Raw genomic sequence first — 18,551 nt, forward strand, 5'->3', positions numbered from 1 at the left:
GCTCAGCATTTTGCCAGATCCCAGTCCAACAAATGTCCCGTTCCATTCTGAGCCTCCAGTCCACTCCACACTGACACTCAGCTGCCCCAAGGTAAGTTGTGCTGCTCCAGGATTCACTTCCCCTTGCTCTGCTCCAGGATTCACTTCCCCTTGCTCTGCTCCAGGACTCAGGATTCCCCCTCACTCTGCTCCGGGACTTGAGTTTCCCCTCACTCTGCTCCTGTACTTGGTTTATCTAAATGTCTTTTAACTGTTGTAACTACCTGCATTTACTATTTCCTCTGGCAGTTCATTTCACGCACGAACCACTCTCTGTGTAAAAAGTTGTCCCCATCGTACTTTTAAATTTTTCTCCTCCCACCTTAAAATATGCCCCTAGTTTTGAACTCCCCCACCCTAGTCTTTCACCTTACCTATGTCCCTAATGATTTTATAAACCTCAGTAAGGTCACCCATCAACTTCCTATGCTCCAATGAAAAAAGTCCTAGCCTTTCCATTCTATCTTTATATCTCAATCCCTCCATTCGCAGCGACATCCTGGTAAATCTTTTCTGAACTCTCTTCACTTTAGTAGTATCCTTCCCAAAACAGGGCAACCAGTGCTGTAAACAGTACTCCAGAAGGGGCCTCACCAACGTCCTGTACAATCTCAACATGACGTCCCAACTCTTAAACTCAAAAGTTTGAGCAATAAAGGCCAGTCTGCTAAATGCCTTCTTAACAATCCTGTCTAACATATGTTGAGGAACCCTTCAATGATGCCACTGTGTAGCACCTCAGCACATGTATTCTATGTTGAAGACACTTTAACTTGTCTTAAATCTATTAAAGTTAATTGTAAGATTGAACTGAGGCTAAATTTTGGTTGTATCTGACTGCGTAAAGAGCATAGAGTGTAAAGTCTGTCTCACTGTAACTTGTTGGACACAATATGCATTATTTGTTTTGTGGCTCCTACTTATGACCTCTTGGGTTGGATGCATTCCTGTGGTTGACACGCAGTAAAGTGATTATAAAAGCAGTGATAATTACTGTAATTACTTTTGAATGTCATTTTTTTCCCTTGTATCAAAGTCAGTTCTCAGTCCTGTTGTGTAACCACCAATCTATATTGCAGAATTATTTAATGATAATTACTAACTTTGAATAATTGCTCTCAATATCAGATCCTTACATGTTGTCAATTCAAAGTTTAAAATGGATAATGCTTGCTTTCTTTTAGGGTTTTCACCCAGCAATTCCCACTGAAGAGCTTCCTAACAGCAGTGCTTGCTCTCTTCGAACGCCCATCTACAGAAGGGACATTCCTAATAGACAGGAGATTTGGACGAAGTGGAAGGAGAGAGGAAAAACTTTCCGCTTTAACAAGTATGGTTAATAGAAAGTACAGCTCAATAGAATATCGTTTATGTTCTCCATGAGTCTCCTTCCACCCATCTAAGCCTCTTAACAAACTTTTCTCCCTTATACATTGCTCTGGAATCCTTAAACACATCTATGCTATTGACTTCATCTACTTCTTGAGGTAGCATATTCCATCTTCTAAACTTAATCTCTTCTTGCTTTGACTTTCTTAATTGACTGATCAGTTACTATCTTATTTTCATTGCTCCAAGTTCTAGTGTCCCTAGAAATGACAATATCTTCTTTGGATCTACCCTATCAAACCCTTTTGTAATGTTGAAGACCTTTCTTAGGTCATTGTGTGGTCTTCTGTTATGTCGACAAAGAACCCCAGCTAGCCAGTCTTTCCTGAGGGATATACATGCACACGGAAGCCAATTGTGTGTTTCCTTACTACCTGCTCCTACATTGAAGAGGCAAGTCAGCAGTAGAAAAAGTTTCTCTCTCTCTCTATATATATATATATATAAAAAACTGATTTAAAAAATTAGTTAAATGGCATTGTAACAACAAATTGAATCATCAAAAGAAATTTGTCATACTCATTTAAAATGTTTTTTCAGGGAGATTGATGCAGTTCAGTTCTTGTGGTGTCCACTGGTCACCAAAGGCCTCAAGAATACCAGTGGATAGTGCAGTTTCTCTCTCTCTTACTCTCTGTCTCTCTTTCTGTCCCTCCAGGGATAACTATGAATGGACATAAAACCAGTTCTTCAGGGTTTCTTCCTTTTTTCTCTTCCTTGTTTAGTCCTATATGGACTTTCTCATTAGTGGGATATGGCTGATAGGGCAGTTGCATGTTCCTCCTGCAGAATGTGGCAGGTGAAAGACCAACACATGTCTCTGCTGACCACATCTGCGGGACGTGCACCCAACTCCAGCTCCCTGAAAACTGAGTTAGGGAACTGGAGCTGGAGCTGGTTGAACTGCTGAGGGAGAAATTGAGAGGATGTGCAGGAAGGTGGTCGCTCCTCAGACACAGGATAAGGACAGCTGGGTTACAGTCAAGGGGAGGACAGGGAACCAACAGACAGAACAGGGATCCCCTGTGGCTGTTCCCCTCACCAATAAGTATACCGTTTTGGATACTGTTGGTGGGGACAGCCGACCAGGGTAAAGCCATAGTTGTCAGGTCTCTGGCACTGAGCCTGGCACTGTGGCTCAGAGGGAAGGGGGAGAATAAAAAAGCCTTAATGGTAGGGGACTCAATAGTTAGATGGATTGACAGGAGATTTTGTGGTCAACGGGACTCCTGGAAGGTATGTTGCTTCCTTGGTGCCAGGGTCTGGGATGTCGGGTTTCCAAGATTCTGAAGGGGAGGGTGAGCAGCCAGAAATCGTGGTACATATTGGCACCAATGATATAGCCAGGAAAGGGATTGAGGATCTGAGAAGTGATAACAGAGAGCTAGGTTGGAAGCAGAAGAGCAGGATGAGTAGAGTAGCGATCTCAGGTTTGCTACCAGTGCCACGAGATAGTGAAGTGAGGAACAGGCAGCGAATGCAGCTTAACACGTGGCTGTGCAGCTAGTGCAGGAGGGAAGGCTTCAGATATCTAGACCATTGGGATGTCATCTGGGGTAGGTGGGACCTGTACATGAAGGATGGGTTGCACCTGAACTGGAGGGGCACAAATATCCTGGGTGGGAGATTTGCTTGTGTAGTTTGGGAGTTTTTAAACTAGTTTGGCAGGGGAGGGGGGGGGGGGGGGAACCAGAGCTACATATCTGAGAAGGGGGTCGTTGTAGACGGAGCAATGACAGGATGTATTGAATCTATCAGGAAGGTTTTTCATGTGATAAAACAAAGGTTTCGGTTAAAGTGTGTCTGCTTTAATGCAAGGAGCGTGGATCAGTACTTGGGACTATGATGTTGTGGCCATAACGGAGACGTGGGTTTCACAGGGATAGGAATGGTTGCGAGATGTTCCAGGGTTTAGAACATTTAAAAAGACCAGGGAAGTGGGTATAAGAGGAGGGGGTGTAGCATTGCTAATCAGACAGTGTGTCACAGCTACAGAAATGAAGGTTGGCGAGGAAGGTTTGTCTATTTGAGTCATTATGGGTGGAAGTTAAGAAAAGCAAGGGAGCAGCCACCTCATTGGGGATTTTCTACAGACCCCTTTATACCAATAGGGAGAATGAAGAACTCATAGGCCAGCAGATTTTGGAAAAATGCAGATGCAGCAGGGTTGTTATGGGTGACTTCCAACTTTCCCAATATTGACTGCATCCTCCTTAGTGCAGATGGTTTGAATGGAGCCGTTTTTGTCAGGTGAGTTCAGGAGGGTTTCCTTACTCAGTATATGGACAGGCTGATGAGGGGAGAGGCCATTTTGGATTTGTGCTCAGCAATGAGCCAGGACAGGTGTCAGATCGCGTGGTGGGAGAACACTTTTTTGTGACAGTGATCACAACTGCCTCACATTTACCATAGCCATGGAGAGGGAAAGGAGCAATTACCATGGGATAATTGGGGAAGAGGAAATTATAACACTATCAGACAGGAGTTGGGAAGTACAGATTGGGAGCAATTGTTTCAAAGAAAGGGCACAACAGAAATGTGGAAACTGCTTAAGGAAAAGTTGTTACGAGTGATACATAAATTTGTTCCTCTGAGACAAGTAAGAAGGGGGAATCTTTAGGAGCCTTGGATGATGAGAACAGAGGAACTTCTCGTTAAAAGGAAGAAGATGGAGGAAGCAAGGATCTTGCAGTTTTAGAGGATTACAGGCTTACTAGAAAGGAGCTCAAAAATGGACTGAGGAGAGCCAGGAGAGGGCACAAAAAAGACTTGCTGGGAAGGATTAGGGAGAACCCAAAGGCATATCTGAGGAATAAGAGAATGATCAGGGAGAAGCTAGGGCTGGTCAGGGATAGTGTAGGGAACTTGTGCGTGGAGTCTGAGCAGATAGGGGAAGCTCTAATTGGGTTTTGTGCATCAGTTTTCACTAAGGAAAGGGACCTTGTTGTGAATGAGAACTTTGAAGAGCCGGGAAGCATGCTTGACCAGATCAAGATTGAGGAAGTTGATATGCTCGAACTTTTGGCAAACATTAAGATTGATAAGTCCCCATGGCCAGACCAGATTTATCCTAGGCTGCTCGGGGAAGCGAGAAAGGAGGTTGCTAAGCTGCTGGCGAACATATTTGCTTCTTCACTCTCCACGAGAGTCGTGCTGGATTGGATGGAGGTGAATATTGTTCCTCTTTTCAAGAAGGGTAATTGGGAAATCCCTGGCAATTACAGACCAGTCAATCTTACTTCTGTGGTCAGTAAGGTTTTGGAAAGAATTCTGAGGGTTAGGATTTATGACTATTTGGAAAAGCATAGTGTGATTAAAAGTAGTCAGCACGGCTTCGAGAGGGGCAGGTCACACCTCACAAATCTTATTGAGTTCTTTGAATAGGTGACAAGACAGGTCGTTGAAGGTCGAGCAGCGGATGTGGTGTATATGGACTTCAGCAAGGCATTTAATAAGGTCCCCACAGTAGGCTCATTCATAAAGTCAGGAAGTATGGGATACAGGGAGATTTGGCTCTCGGGATGCAGAATTGGTTGGCTGACAGAAGGCAGAGAGTGGTTGTAGATGGAAAGTATTCTGCCTTGAGGTCAGTGTTGAGTGGTGTCCCGCAGGGCTCTGTTCTTGGGCCTCTGCTATCTGTAGCTTTTATAAATGACTTGGATGAGGAGGTTGAGGGGTGGCTTAGTACCAATGACATAAAGGTTAGAGGTGCTGTTGATTAGTATCGAGGGCTGTTGCAGGCTACAGCACGACATAAACAGGTTGCAGAGCAGGGCTGAGAAATGGCAGATGGAGTTCAACCTGGATAAATGCAAAGTGATGAATATAGGATTAAAGACAGGATTTTTCGAAGTGTGGAGGAACAGAGGGATCTTGGTGTTCAAGTGCATAGATCCCTCAAAGTTGCCACCCAAGTGGATAGGATTGTTAAGAAAGCATATGGTGTTTTGGCTTTCATTAATGGGGAATCGAGTTTAAGAGCTGCAAGGTTTTGCTGCAGCTGTACAAGTCCCTAGAGAGACCACACTTTGAGTATCGTGTCCATGTCTGGTTGCTCTATTATAGGAAAGGTACAGAGGCTTTGGAGAGGGTGCAAAGAAGGTTTACCAGGATGCTGCCTGGACTGGAGGGCTTGCCTTACTAAGAGAGGTTGACTCAGCTCAGACTTTTGACTCTGGAGAGAAGGAGGAAGAGAGATGACCTGATCGAGGTGTACAAGGTAATGAGACGCATGGATAGGATCAATAGCCAGAGACTTTTCCTCAGGGCAGGATTGACTGCCATGATGGGTCATAGTTTTAAGCTGTTAGGAAGAAGGTACAAAGGAGAAGTCAGAGGTAGGTTCTTTATGCAGAGAGTTGTGAATGCATGGAATACATTGCCAGCGGTGGTGATGGAAGCAGAGTCATTAGGGACGTTTAAGCGACTGCTGGACATGCACATGGACAGCAGTGAATTGAGGGGTGCCTAGGTTAGGTTATTTTATTTTAGATTAGGATTAATCCTGGGCACAACATCGAGAGCTGAAGGGCCTGTTCTGTGCTGTACTGTTCTATATTCTATGTTCTGTAATGATATGGACATGGAAGAAAGAGATGGGCAATATGTGCATGCTGAAGTTGTGATAATGAGCAATGTTAACCAGGGAGAGGTGAGGAAACATATATAAAAACCAGTGTCTAATCGGAAGGAGGGTGGTCTGCAGAAGGGAAATGCCTGTGCTGATTATTATGTGTACATCTGTCTAAAAGACACACAGATTCCTGCTTATTTGTTAACCAGATAAATATTTGTCATTTTAACACACAGGATAACCAAGGAAAACATTTCCTTGATGCCTCAGTGAAACTATTGTAGCGGAAAACTTTCATTGGGTTCAAATCTTTGATAGAATTTGATTATTGATCCTCGGGGAGTGTGATTATTTTCAATTATCAAATTGGTTTAAATGACAGCTGGGAATTGGGTACCTGGAGATTTCTGCTGGGCTTAGGATAAACTATTTGACTGAGGTCCAAAGTTATTGGAAGCACTAGCTTTCAGAACACTGCTCCTTCATCAGGTAGTTTTGGAGTATAAGATTGTAAGACACAGAATTTATAGCAAAAGTTTACAGTGTGATGCAACTGAAAAAGACCTGGATTATTGTGGCTATGATCTATAGCCACAAAAAGACACGACCCCCTCTCCCTCATAGCCCTACACACGGATGAAAAAAAAAACACCATTTCGACTGGGACAACACATCTATCTGGGACAGGCTAAGCAAAAACATGCCAGAGAATTCCTAGAGGCCTGGCACTCCAACCACAACGCCATAAACAAACGCATATCTATTGATGCCATCTATCAACCCCTCAGAAAACGAACAGGAAATGACATCACCACAAACCCCAGGAACCCCATCCAGGAGAAAGATATAAATAGAAAGCAGGAGACAACAGCTTCGCTTCACTTGGAGGTCGCTACTGATGATGTTACCTAGCCAGGTAATGAAACGTCTGGATATCAAATCTACAGCTCAGCGAGCAAACCTACACCCTAAAATAAAATGTAATTCTGCAAGTACAAATTCACCCCACAAACTTGTATATGTGTTGTGTGTGAAGGGGTATGAGTGTCTGTGAGAGGGTGTGTGTATGTGTATGTGTGTGACTATGAGTTTAAAGGGGTATAAGTCTGTGAGAGGGTGCGTGTGTGAGTATCAGTATAGGTGTGTATGTGTGAGCATATGAGACAGAGCTTAAGCATGAGAGAGGATCTGCGTGAGTGTATGGGTCTGTTACTGTTAAAGTTCATTTGAGAATGTAACTTTTAAAAAAATGTTCTGAGATTTACATATGAAAGAACTGAAACAGACATGGTCATTCTAAAAGATGAGAGACTTAACAAACAATCCAGGTCTTTTTCAATATATAATTTCAGTTGCGTCACACTGTAAACATTTGCTATAAATTCTGTGTCTTATGATTTTATACTCCACAACCACCTGATGAAGGAGCAGCACTCCAAAAACCAGTGCTTCCAAATAAACCTGTTGGACTATAACCTGGACCTGTGTGATTTTCAACTTTGTACACCCCAGTACAACACTGGCACCTCCAAATCATGACTGAGGTCCAGCCATTAATTGCTGATGAGCTGCTGCATGTGTCTGAGGCCTATGATAATTTGCAAACAGCTCTTTTTCCAGAATGCAGAGTGAGGTCTCAGTCCTCATTTAAAAGGTAAAGAGGAGCATCTTAGGAGCAGCAGCAGAATGAGGTGCCAATCTAATGTAATCAAAGTCAAAGATTACAGTCATGCTAAACAGCAGAAAAAAACCTCCTGTTGTTCCAGGTGGGGATGATAAGTAAATTGAATTAATTTAGTTTTCTCCTCTTCTTCCTTAAGCAGAGGGTTTTTTTCTTATCTCTTTTCCCTTTTTCCCTTTCTCTCCTTTTGAAATGAACTGTAATTAAGGACCAGGTGGAAAGGAAATGTCTATAATTAAGAGTAAATTATAACTCAAAAAGATGGTCATTAATTCTTGTAATTTTTGTCATAGTGTTCAGTGAAAGCTGTTTTCTGCAGGAATGCAGAGTCAGGAGGGTGCATTTGATTGGAAGCGGGAGTTTTCTTTAGCAAAATGTCAAAGGTGTAGCAATATGAAGTTAGTCCACTTTTCAGATGAAGATAAGATTTATTCCGGAAATGAAGCTTCAAAGGAGTTGAGGATTGAAGCAGATTTAACTAAGCCTGGATTCTGGTTGTGTTGTTAGCAGGCTTTATGTTCTTAGCAGATAAATGTAAACATTATGAGTTCTGAAAAAGGATAATATTGGACTCAGAATGTTAACTCAATTTCTCTCCCAACAGATACTGTTGACCTGTTGAGTTTCTCCAGCACTTTCTGTTTTATTATGATGTTAACATTAGCTAGATTCTTACCAAACTGTTGCAGTGGTGTCTGTGAGGCTACATAGAGTTTACAAAGGCTGTTTGCTCATATGACCTGCACATTAAAGAGTCATTTTCAAATCAACAATTGGTGTCTAATGTCACGACTCACTGGAGGAACATGCTTGAAGTCAAGCCCTGTTTAGGAATAAGGTTGATAGAAAGCACTTTACCTCTAACCATGGGTAAATGAAAGCTACTAATTAAAACTTTAATCCCCATACAAATTCCTCCTTACACATACAGACAGGGGACTAGGTTGTGGGCAGACGAAAATGGGAGGACGTCCAGTGGCTCCTTTTCACAGGTTGCTGAGATAATCCTTGTTGTTCTGATACTGGTCATAATTTTGCTTCTCTGTCACTTTTTCCCAGAAGCTAGAGAAACTAGGTGGCTGGTTATAAAAGATCTCTGGTGGAAATAAAAACTCTCCTCTCCATCTTCTTCCTAGCCTAAGCTTTCAATTGTCTGAAAATCAATCACATACAAGCAAAACTCTTTTGTCACTGATAACTGGTCACTAGTCCATCGACCAATCACATACAGGCAAAACTCTTTTGTCACTGATAACTGATTACTAGTTCATTGACCAACCAATTTCTTGTCATCAGCCAGCTGCAAGCGGACACAGAACCCCCTTGACTCCAATTTACTTGCAACCCCTTCAATCACTGCTTGTTCAAATACCGGTTCATGTCATGCTTGCCGTAAGTATCAGGGAAATTACTTTAACAAAACATGCAGCCATCCTTTACAACACCGATTTCAAAATGGTTCTTCCCCATTTCAGTCCACAATTTATAAAAACACAAAACTGAAAGGCCACACTCTTTTCACTTTTTTTTATAGAGTCATAGAGATGTACAGCACGGAAACAGACCCTTCAGTCCAACTCGTCCATACCGACCAGATACCCCAACCTAATCTACTCCCACTTGCAAGCATGTGGCCCATATTCCTCCAAACCCTTCCTATACATATACCCATCCAAATGCCTCTTAAATGTTGCAATTGTACCAGCCTCCACCACATCCTCTGGCAGCTCATTCCATACACGTACCACCCTCTGCGTGAATAAGTTGCCCTTTAGGCCTCTTTTATATTTTTCCCCTCTCACCCTAAACCTATGCCCTCTAGTTCTGGACTCCCCCAACCCCAGGGAAAAGACTTTGTCTATTTATTCTATCCATGCCCATCATGATTTTATAAATCTCTAAGGTCATCCCTCAATCTCCAACACTCCAGGGAAAACAGCCCCAGCCTATTCAACCCCTTCCTATAGCTCAAATCCTCCAACCCTGGCAACATCCTTGTAAATCTTTTCTGAACTCTTTCAAGTTTCACAACATCCTTCCGATAGGAAGGAGACCAGAATTGCACGCGATATTCCAAAAGTGGCCTAACCAATGTCCTGTACAGATGCAACATCCTAACTCCTGCACGCAATACTCTGACCAATAAAGGAAAGCATACCAAACGCCTTCTTCACTATTCTATCTACCTGCGACTCCACTTTCAAGGAGCTATGAACCTGCACTCCAAGGTCTCTTTGTTCAACTACACTCCTTAGGACCTTACCATTAAGTCTATAAGTCCTGTTAAGATTTGCTTTCCCAAAATGCAGCACCTCACATTTATCTGAATTAAACTCCATCTGTCACTCCTCAACCCATTAGCCAATCTGATCATATTCTCATTGTAATCTGAGGTAACCTTCTTCCCTGTCCACTACATGTCCAGTTTTGGTGTCATCTGCAAATTTACTAACTATACCTCTTATACTCACATCCAAATCATTTATATAAATGACGAAAAGTAGTGGACCCAGCACTGATCCTTGTGGCACTCCATTGGTCACAGACCTCCAGTCTGAAAAACAACCCTCCACCACCACCCTCTGTCTTCTACCTTTGAGCCAGTTCTGTATCCAAATGGCTAGTTCACCTTGTATTCTATGAGATCTAATCTTGCTAACCAGTTTCCCATGGGGAACCTTGTCAAACGCCTTACTGAAGTCCGTATAGATCATTGCTCATTCCTGATGAAGGGCTCCGGCCTGACACGTTGATTTTCCCACTCCTTGGATGCTGCCTGACCTGCTGTGCTTTTCCAGCAACACACTCTTAACTCTGATCGCCAGCATCTGCAGACCTCACCGTCTCCATGCAGATCACATCCACCCCTCATCAATCCTGTTTGTTACTTCTTCAAAAAACTCAATCAAGTTCATGAGACATGATTTCCCACGCACACAGCTAAGTTGACTATCCCTAATCAGTCCTTGCCTTTCCAAATACATGTACATCCTGTCCCTCAGGATTCCCTCCAACAACTTGCCCACAACTGATGTCAGGCTCACTGGTCTATAGTTTCCTGGATTGTCCTTACCACCTTTCTTAAATAGTGACACCACGTTAGCCAACCTCCAGTCTTCCGGCATCTCACCAGTGACTATCGATGTCACAAATATCTCAGCAAGGGGCCCAGTAATCACTTCCCTAGCTTACCACAGAGTTCGAGGGTAAACCTAATCAGGTCCTGGGGATTTATCCACTTTTATGCATTTCAAGACATCCAGCACTTCCTCCTCTGTAAAATGGAAGTTTTTCAAGATGTCACCATCTATTTCCCCACATTCTATATCTTCCATGTCCTTCTCCACAATAAACACTGATGCAAAATACTCGTTTAGTATGTTCCCCAACTCCTGCAGCTCCACACATAGGCCGCCTTCCTGATCTTTGAGGGGCCCTATTCTCTCCTGAGTTACCCTTTTGTCCTTAATATATTTGTAAAACCCCTTTGGATTCTCCTTAATTCTATTTGCCAAAGCTATCTCATGTCCCAATTTTACCCTCCGGATTTCCCTCTTAAGTATACTCCTACTGCCTTTATACTCTTCTAAGGATTCACTCGTCCTATTCTGTCTATACCTGACTTATACTTCCTTCTCTTTCTTAATCAAACCCTCAATTTCTCTAGTTATCCAGCATTCCCTATACCTACCAGCCTTTCCTTTCACCCTGACATGAATATACTTTCTCTGGGTACTCTCATTATCTCATTTCTGAGGGCTTCCCATTTTCCAGCCGTCCCTTTACCTGCGAACATCTGCCCCCCCATTAGCTTTTGAAAGATCTTGCCTAACACTGTCAAAATTGGCCTTCCTTCGAATTTAGAACTTCAACTTTTAGATCTGGTCTATCCTGTTCCATCACTATTTTAAAACTAATAGAATTATGGTCGCTGGCCTCAAATGCTCCCCTGTTGACACCTCAGTCACCTGCCCTACCTTATTTCCCAAGAGTAGGTCAAGCTTTCCACCTTCTCCAGGAGGTACATCCACATATTGAATCAGAAAATTTTCTTGTACACACTTAACAAATCCCTTTCCATCTAAACCCTTAACACTATGGCAGTCCCAGTTGATGTTTGGAAAGTTAAAATCCCCTACCATAACCACCCTATTATTCTTACAGAAAACTGAGATCTCCTTACAAATTTGTTTCTCAATTTTTTGCTGACTATTAGGGGGTTATTAATACAATCCCAATAAGGGAATCATCCCTTTCTTATTTCTCAGTTCCACCCAAATAACTTCCCTGGATGTATTTCCAGGAATATCCTCGCTCAGCACAGCTGTAATGCTATCCCTTGTCAAAAACGCCATTCCCCTCCTCTCTTGCCTCCCTTTCTGTCCTTCCTGTAGCATTTGTATCCTGGAAGATTAAGCTGCCAGTCCTGCCCATCCCTGAGCCATGTTTCTGTAATTGCTATGATATCCCAGTCCCATGTTCCTAACCATGCCCTGAGTTCATCTGCCTTCCCTGTTAGGCCCCTTGCATTGAAATAAATGCAGTTTAATTAGAACATAGAACAATACAGCGGAGAACAGGCCCTTTGGTCCTCGATGTTGCGCTGACCTGTGAACTATTCTCAGCCCATCCCCCTACACTATCCCATCATCATCCATGTGCTTATCTAAGGATTGTTTAAATCTCCCTAATGTGGCTGAGTTGACTACATTAGCAGGTAGGGCATTCCACACCCTTACCATTCTCTGTGTAAAGAACCTGCCTCTGATGTTTGTCTTAAATCTATCACCCCTCAGTTTGTAGTTATGCCCCCTCGTACAAGACTTTCACTGTCGACCCTATCTAATTCTCTGATCATCTTGTATGTCTCTATCAAATCCCTTCATAGCCTTCTTCTTCCCAATGAAAACAGACCCAAGTCTCTCAGCCTTTCCTCATAAGACATTCCCTTCAGACCAGGCAACATTCTGGTAAATCTCCTCTGCACCTTTTCCAATGTTTCCACATCCTTCGCGAAATATGGCGACCAAAACTGTACTCAATATTCCAAGTGTGGCCGCACTAGCGTTTGTATAATTGATCAGACCTACCTTGTTCTCTGCTTTGTTCATGCCTGCTCTGACTGTTTGACTCTCTTCTTTTCTCAACTATACCAGTCTCAGATTGATCTCTTTCCTCACTATCTCCCTGGTCCCACCCCTCCTCCTCACTAGTTTAAATCTTCCTGAGCAGTTCGAGCAGATCTCCCTGCCAGTCTATTAGACTGCTTCCAATTTAGGTGCAAACCATCCTTCTTGTACGGGTCACTTCTACCCCAGAAGAGATTCCAATGATCCAAAAATGTGAATCCTTCTCCCATACACCAGCTCCTCAGCCATGCATTCATCTGCTCTATCCTCCTATTCCTACCCTCGCTAGCTCGTAGCACCGGGAGTAATCCAGATATTACTACTCTCGAGGATCTTGTTAAATCCTGCCTCACTCTATATTCTCCCTTCAGAATCTCATCCTTTTCTCTTCCTATGTCGTTGATTCCAATGTGTACAATGACCTCCTGCTACACCCTGTCCCCCTTAAGAACATTCTGCACCCTCTCTGAGACATCCTTGATTCTGATCTTTTGCTGCTGGCCACAGAAATGTCTGTACCTCAGACTAGAGAGTCCCCTAACATAATCAATAGCCATGGCTCCAATATTCACATGAGGATAGAGGATTTTGATGGACTGATTAACATAGGTTTAATGAGCTTCAGGTCTTATATTTCCTGGTCAAGATCTATTATTCATTTGTATCAGATAAATGTTTTTTTGTTTTTGCCTCTTCAGGCGTGTGAGTTCCAATAACTCCCTGTCATACAGAACTAGCTGGGGAGATGCCTGAACTTTGTCCTGGTAACTGCTGATTGGAGTGTTCCAGAATGGTGGCAATCCAGTTTCTTTAATCCAGAAAATTTAATTTCAAACAAACCTAAGTCAGAAAGTGTGGATTTTAAATTTATTTTATGCTCTCTTTTCATGTCTTGTGGACATGACACTGTCTATAGAATTAATCAATCACACAAACAACACAGCAGATTAAAGTTGTGCATTCCTACCACATCCCATTGTGAGTAATGGTGGATAATTAAACAACCAGTTGGAGAATATTCCTATTCTCAATAAAGGCAGAGCTCATTAAGTGACTGCATTAGATAAGGGTGAAGCATTTAGAACATAGAACACTAGAACATTACAGTGCAGTACAGGCCCTTTGACTCTCGATGTTGCACCGACCTGTGAAACCAATCTGAAGCCTATCTAAACTACACTAATCCATTTTCATCCATATGTTTATCTAATGACCATTTAAATGCTCTTAAAGTTGGCGAGTCTACCACTGTGGCAGGCAGTGCGTTCCACGCTCCTACTACTTTCTGAGTAAAGAAACTACTCCTGACATCTGTTGCTCCTTCCAAAGTGAATCACTTCACACTTTTCCTCATTAAACCCCATTTGCCACTTCTCAGCCCAGCTCTGCAGCTTATCTATGTCCCTCTGTAACCTGCAACATCCTTCGACACTATCCCCAACTCCACCGACATTAGTGTCATCCGCAAACTTACTAACCAATCCTTCTACGCCCTCATCTAGGTCATTTATAAAAATCACAAACAGCAGTGGACCCAAGACAAATGCTTGTGGTATACCACTAGTAACTGAACTCCAGGATGAACATTTTCCATCAACCACCACCCTCTTCTTTCGGCTAGCCAATTTTTGATCCAAACTGCTAAATCACCCTCAATCCCATGCCTCTGTATTTTGTGCAATAGCCTCCTGTAGGGAACCTTATCAAAAGCCTTAGTGAAATCTATGTACACCACATCAGCTGCTTTACCCTCATCCACCTATTTAGTCATCTTCTCAAAGAACTCAGAAAGGTTTATGAGGCACGATCTACCCTTCAAAAAACCATGCTGACTATCCCTAATCAACCAATTCCTCTCTAGATGATTAGAAGTCTTATCTCTTATAACCTTTTCCAACACTTTACCCACAACCGAAGTAAGGCTCACTGGTCTATAATTACCGAGGTTATCTCTATTCCCCTTCTTGAACAAGGGAACAACATTTGCTATCATCCAGTCTTCTGGCACTATTCCTGGAGACAATGACGACAAAGATCAAAGCCAAAGGATCTGCAATCTCCTCCCTGGCTTCCCAGAGAATCCCACGATAAATCCCATCTGGCCCAGAGGACTTATCTATTTTCACACTTTCCAGAATTGCTAACATCTCCTCATTGTGAATCTCACTCCCTTCTAATCTAGTAGCCTGTATCTCAGTATTCTCTTCAACAACATTGTCTTTTTCCAGTGTGAACACTGACAAAAAAATATTCATTTAGTGCTTCCACTATCTCCTCAGACTCTACGTGCCACTTCCCACTCCTATCCTTGATTGGCCCTAATCATTCTCTAGTTGTTCTTTTATTCCTGATATACTTATTCATTGAAAAGTTTAATGTAAATATTAACAATTTAATGCACATTGTGAATAATCTATAGACAGATTATTCACATTTGTGGAACCAATTATGTAATTGTAGTTGTATTGTTCCAAGTGTAAAATGCTATTATAAGTTAAAAGTTTTTTTAAAATGCTGATTGATTGTTTAAGGTTGTATATGATAGGGTTAAGGATGAATGGAAATAAGTCTTGTGTTTTGTTGCGTGTCACACACTTTGTGATGAATACAAGTTTTGGAAAAGATGTTTCATTTCATGAATGTTTTGAATTAGTTTTATAGTCTCATATACTCAAAGAGTACAGTGAAAAGTTTATATGTCGCCACTTACAGCACCATCTTGGCTACAAAGGTACCTAGGTACAGTTTCTTTAGTTACTAAGTCTTAGAAAATAGAGCAGTAAAATGCCCAGCATTGCAAAAATAAAAGCCCAGAACTGCAGTCTTCCAACACATACTATGCTGGTACCTAGCCTTCACTCTGCACTGGGCCTTTGTTCCAGACCAGGCCAGGCTTCACCTTGAGGATCATAAGGCTGGGAGATCCACTGACTTACTATCTCTGTGTCACTCAGTTTGAATACCCCTTATGTCCTCTTCACAATTTACCCAACAAACTATTTTAACCAAGAAAATGTTCAATTTTTAAATCAAAGACTGATCTGATCGGATGCCTGTTGGAAATCTGAACACCTTCCTGTCGCTCTCTGTCTGTTGGTCAATGTGTGTCTATCTGTTTCTCTCTCCTCACCTGGAATATCTCCCCCTGACACTGAGAAGCTCAGATACCACACATCAGATTGTAATCAGATGCTGTGTTTGGGAGCAGGACTTGGCACATGAGATTAGGATGACTGTTCATGTGGATGTTAAAAAGTAGGAATCATTGCTGGTGGAGGCATGTAAAAACAATGTCAGTTTATGTATTTAATTTTGATTGTGGACCAAAATGGAAAAAAGGATTGGTTTAAAACCAAATGACTGTGGAAAAGCACACCGAAAAGAAAGTTACTGAATCTTATTGTGTGCGGAGCTTACACTGTTTCTGTGTTCAAGCGTTGGGGGAGCTTGTTTGTCAGTGGCACAACACCAGGGATGTGTACAGAGTGAGATATTGTCAGGAACAAGGAACTGATAAATTATGCAGTTTTGACCAGGCATAGATGCTAAAGGTCATCAATCTGATGACAACTCTCTGATTAATTCCTGGGTGGCTGAACAGCTTTTAGATGTGAAAGTGGTCTTCTTTATCCAGAAACTGTAAGACTTTGTAGTTAGTGTACTAACTGTCCTCTGGCTCCTGTGAAGAAGTGAAAGGAATCTGAAAAAAGGAGATTGAATGGCAGAAATTGCTTGCAAACAAAAGGATCATTTTAGAGAATCCTGCAAACTGGTGCCATTGAACTGTTGTCTGCCTTTTTTTCCCCCATCCACCCAGAAAACCAGTGTTATTTCATTTGTATCTGTGTGTGTACAATTTTAGGATCATAAGAACTTGCCTCTCACATCTTCTTTAAACTTAACGCCTATTACTTTAAACCAATGTCCCCTAGTAATTGATAGTTCTACCCAGGGGAAAAAAAAGACTCTGATTATCCATTCTATCCACACTTCTCGTAATTTTGAAAATTTCTATCAGGTCACCCTTCATCCATTGAAGTTCAAGAGAAAACAAACCAGGTTTGTCCAATCTCTCCTTATGGATAATACCCTCCAAACCAGGCAACATCCTGGTAAACCATATCTGTATTGTCTCCACATCCTTCTTGTAATGTGGCAACCAGAACTGTACACAATATTCCAAATGTGGCCCAATTAAAGTTCTGTACAGCTGCAACATGACTTGCCAATCTTTATAGTCTATGCCCTGACCGATGAAGGCAATGTATGTTATATACCTTTTTGACCATCTTATCCACTTGTGTTGGCACTTTCAGGGAACTGTGGACCTATATGTTGAGATCCCATTGTATGTTGATGCTACTAAGTGTTCTGCCATTTATTGTATACTTCCCTCCTGCATTAGATCTTCCAAAATACATCACTATGCATTAAACCCCATCTGCCATTTCTCCACCCAAATCTCCAGCCTGCCTTTATCCTGCTGAATCCTTTGGCAATCCTCCTCACCATCCACAGTTCCCTCAATCCGTGTCAGCTGCCAACTTATTAATCAGGCCATCTACATTCCCCTCCGAATTATTTGTGTATACTATAAACTCAAGGGGTCCCAGCACTGATTTCTGCAGAACATCACTGGCCACACATCTCTTGTCAGAAAAATACCACTCCATTTTACTCTCTGTTTTCTGTGACTAAGCCAGTTCTGTATCTATCTTAGCAGCTCACCCTGGTCCCATATGACATAATCTTTTGTATTAGCCGGCCATGGAGGACCTTGTCAAAACCTTGATAAAGTCCATATTGTCAACATCTACCACCCTGCCCTCATTAATCCTCTTTGTCACTTTCTCAAAAAACTCAGTCAAGTTTGTGAGACACAACCTTTCTTGCACAAAGCCATACTGCCCATCACTAATAAGTCCAGACCTTTCCAAATGTGAGTAAATCCTATCCCTAAAAATCTTCTCCAATAATTTCCCTACCACCAACGTAAGACTCTGTGGACTGTAATTTCCTTGATTGTCCCTGTTGCCCTCCTTAAACAAAGTATTATTTTTGGCTATTCTCCAGTCTTCTGGGACCTCTCCTCTCACCAAAGAAGCAAGGCCTCAGTAACCCAGCATCTTCTCTTAAGCGACTTGCCAATTTGATTGAATTCTTTGAGGAAGTGACAGACAGGACTGTTGAGGTTAGTGCAGTGGATGTTTTCTACATGGATTTATTAAGACATTTGACAAGATCCCACATGATAGATTGGTCAAAAAAGTAAAAGCTCATGGGATACAGGGTAATGTGTCAAATTAGATCCAAAATTGTCTTTGTAACAGGAAACAAAAGGGAATGACCGATGGCTGTTCTTCCCAATAGAAAGGTGTTTCAGAGCATTCGGCCTTAGGACATTAACAGTTTGGACTTGAACATGGGGGGGACATTTGGAAAATTTGCAGATGATTGTCCAAGCAGCGGATAGTGCAGAGGATAGCTGTAAGCTCCAAAATGGCATAGACAGGTTGGTGGAGTGGGCTGGAAAGTGGCAGATGGAGTTCCACTCTGATAAGTGTGAGGTAATGCGTTAAGGGAGGTCAGACAGGAAAAGGAATACACAATGAATGGGAATATACGGAGAGGGGTGAATGAAGTGAGAGCTCTTGGTGTGTATGTGCACAGGTAACAGTACAGGTAGATATATTTGTAAAGAAGGCTATGGAATGTTCTCCTTCATTGGCAGAGGTATAGA

At 42.2% G+C, this 18,551-nt stretch overlaps 1 long non-coding RNA gene across 1 annotated transcript in view; it reads left to right on the forward strand.

Annotated features, from left to right (window-relative positions):
- The first annotated feature begins 1,275 nt into the window (after positions 1-1,275).
- The window catches only part of LOC148151793 (uncharacterized), a 73,281-nt gene continuing 56,005 nt past the window's right edge, over positions 1,276-18,551 (forward strand). The window contains exon 1 of the long non-coding RNA XR_015752034.1: positions 1,276-1,369. This is a non-coding gene — a long non-coding RNA (uncharacterized LOC148151793). The remainder of the gene's footprint in view (positions 1,370-18,551) is intronic.

The sequence above is a fragment of the Chiloscyllium plagiosum genome, unplaced genomic scaffold (assembly GCF_037043375.1).
Source record: "Chiloscyllium plagiosum isolate Xiang-an unplaced genomic scaffold, Cpla_swu_hap1 HiC_scaffold_3, whole genome shotgun sequence".
Classification (NCBI taxonomy): domain Eukaryota; kingdom Metazoa; phylum Chordata; class Chondrichthyes; order Orectolobiformes; family Hemiscylliidae; genus Chiloscyllium; species Chiloscyllium plagiosum.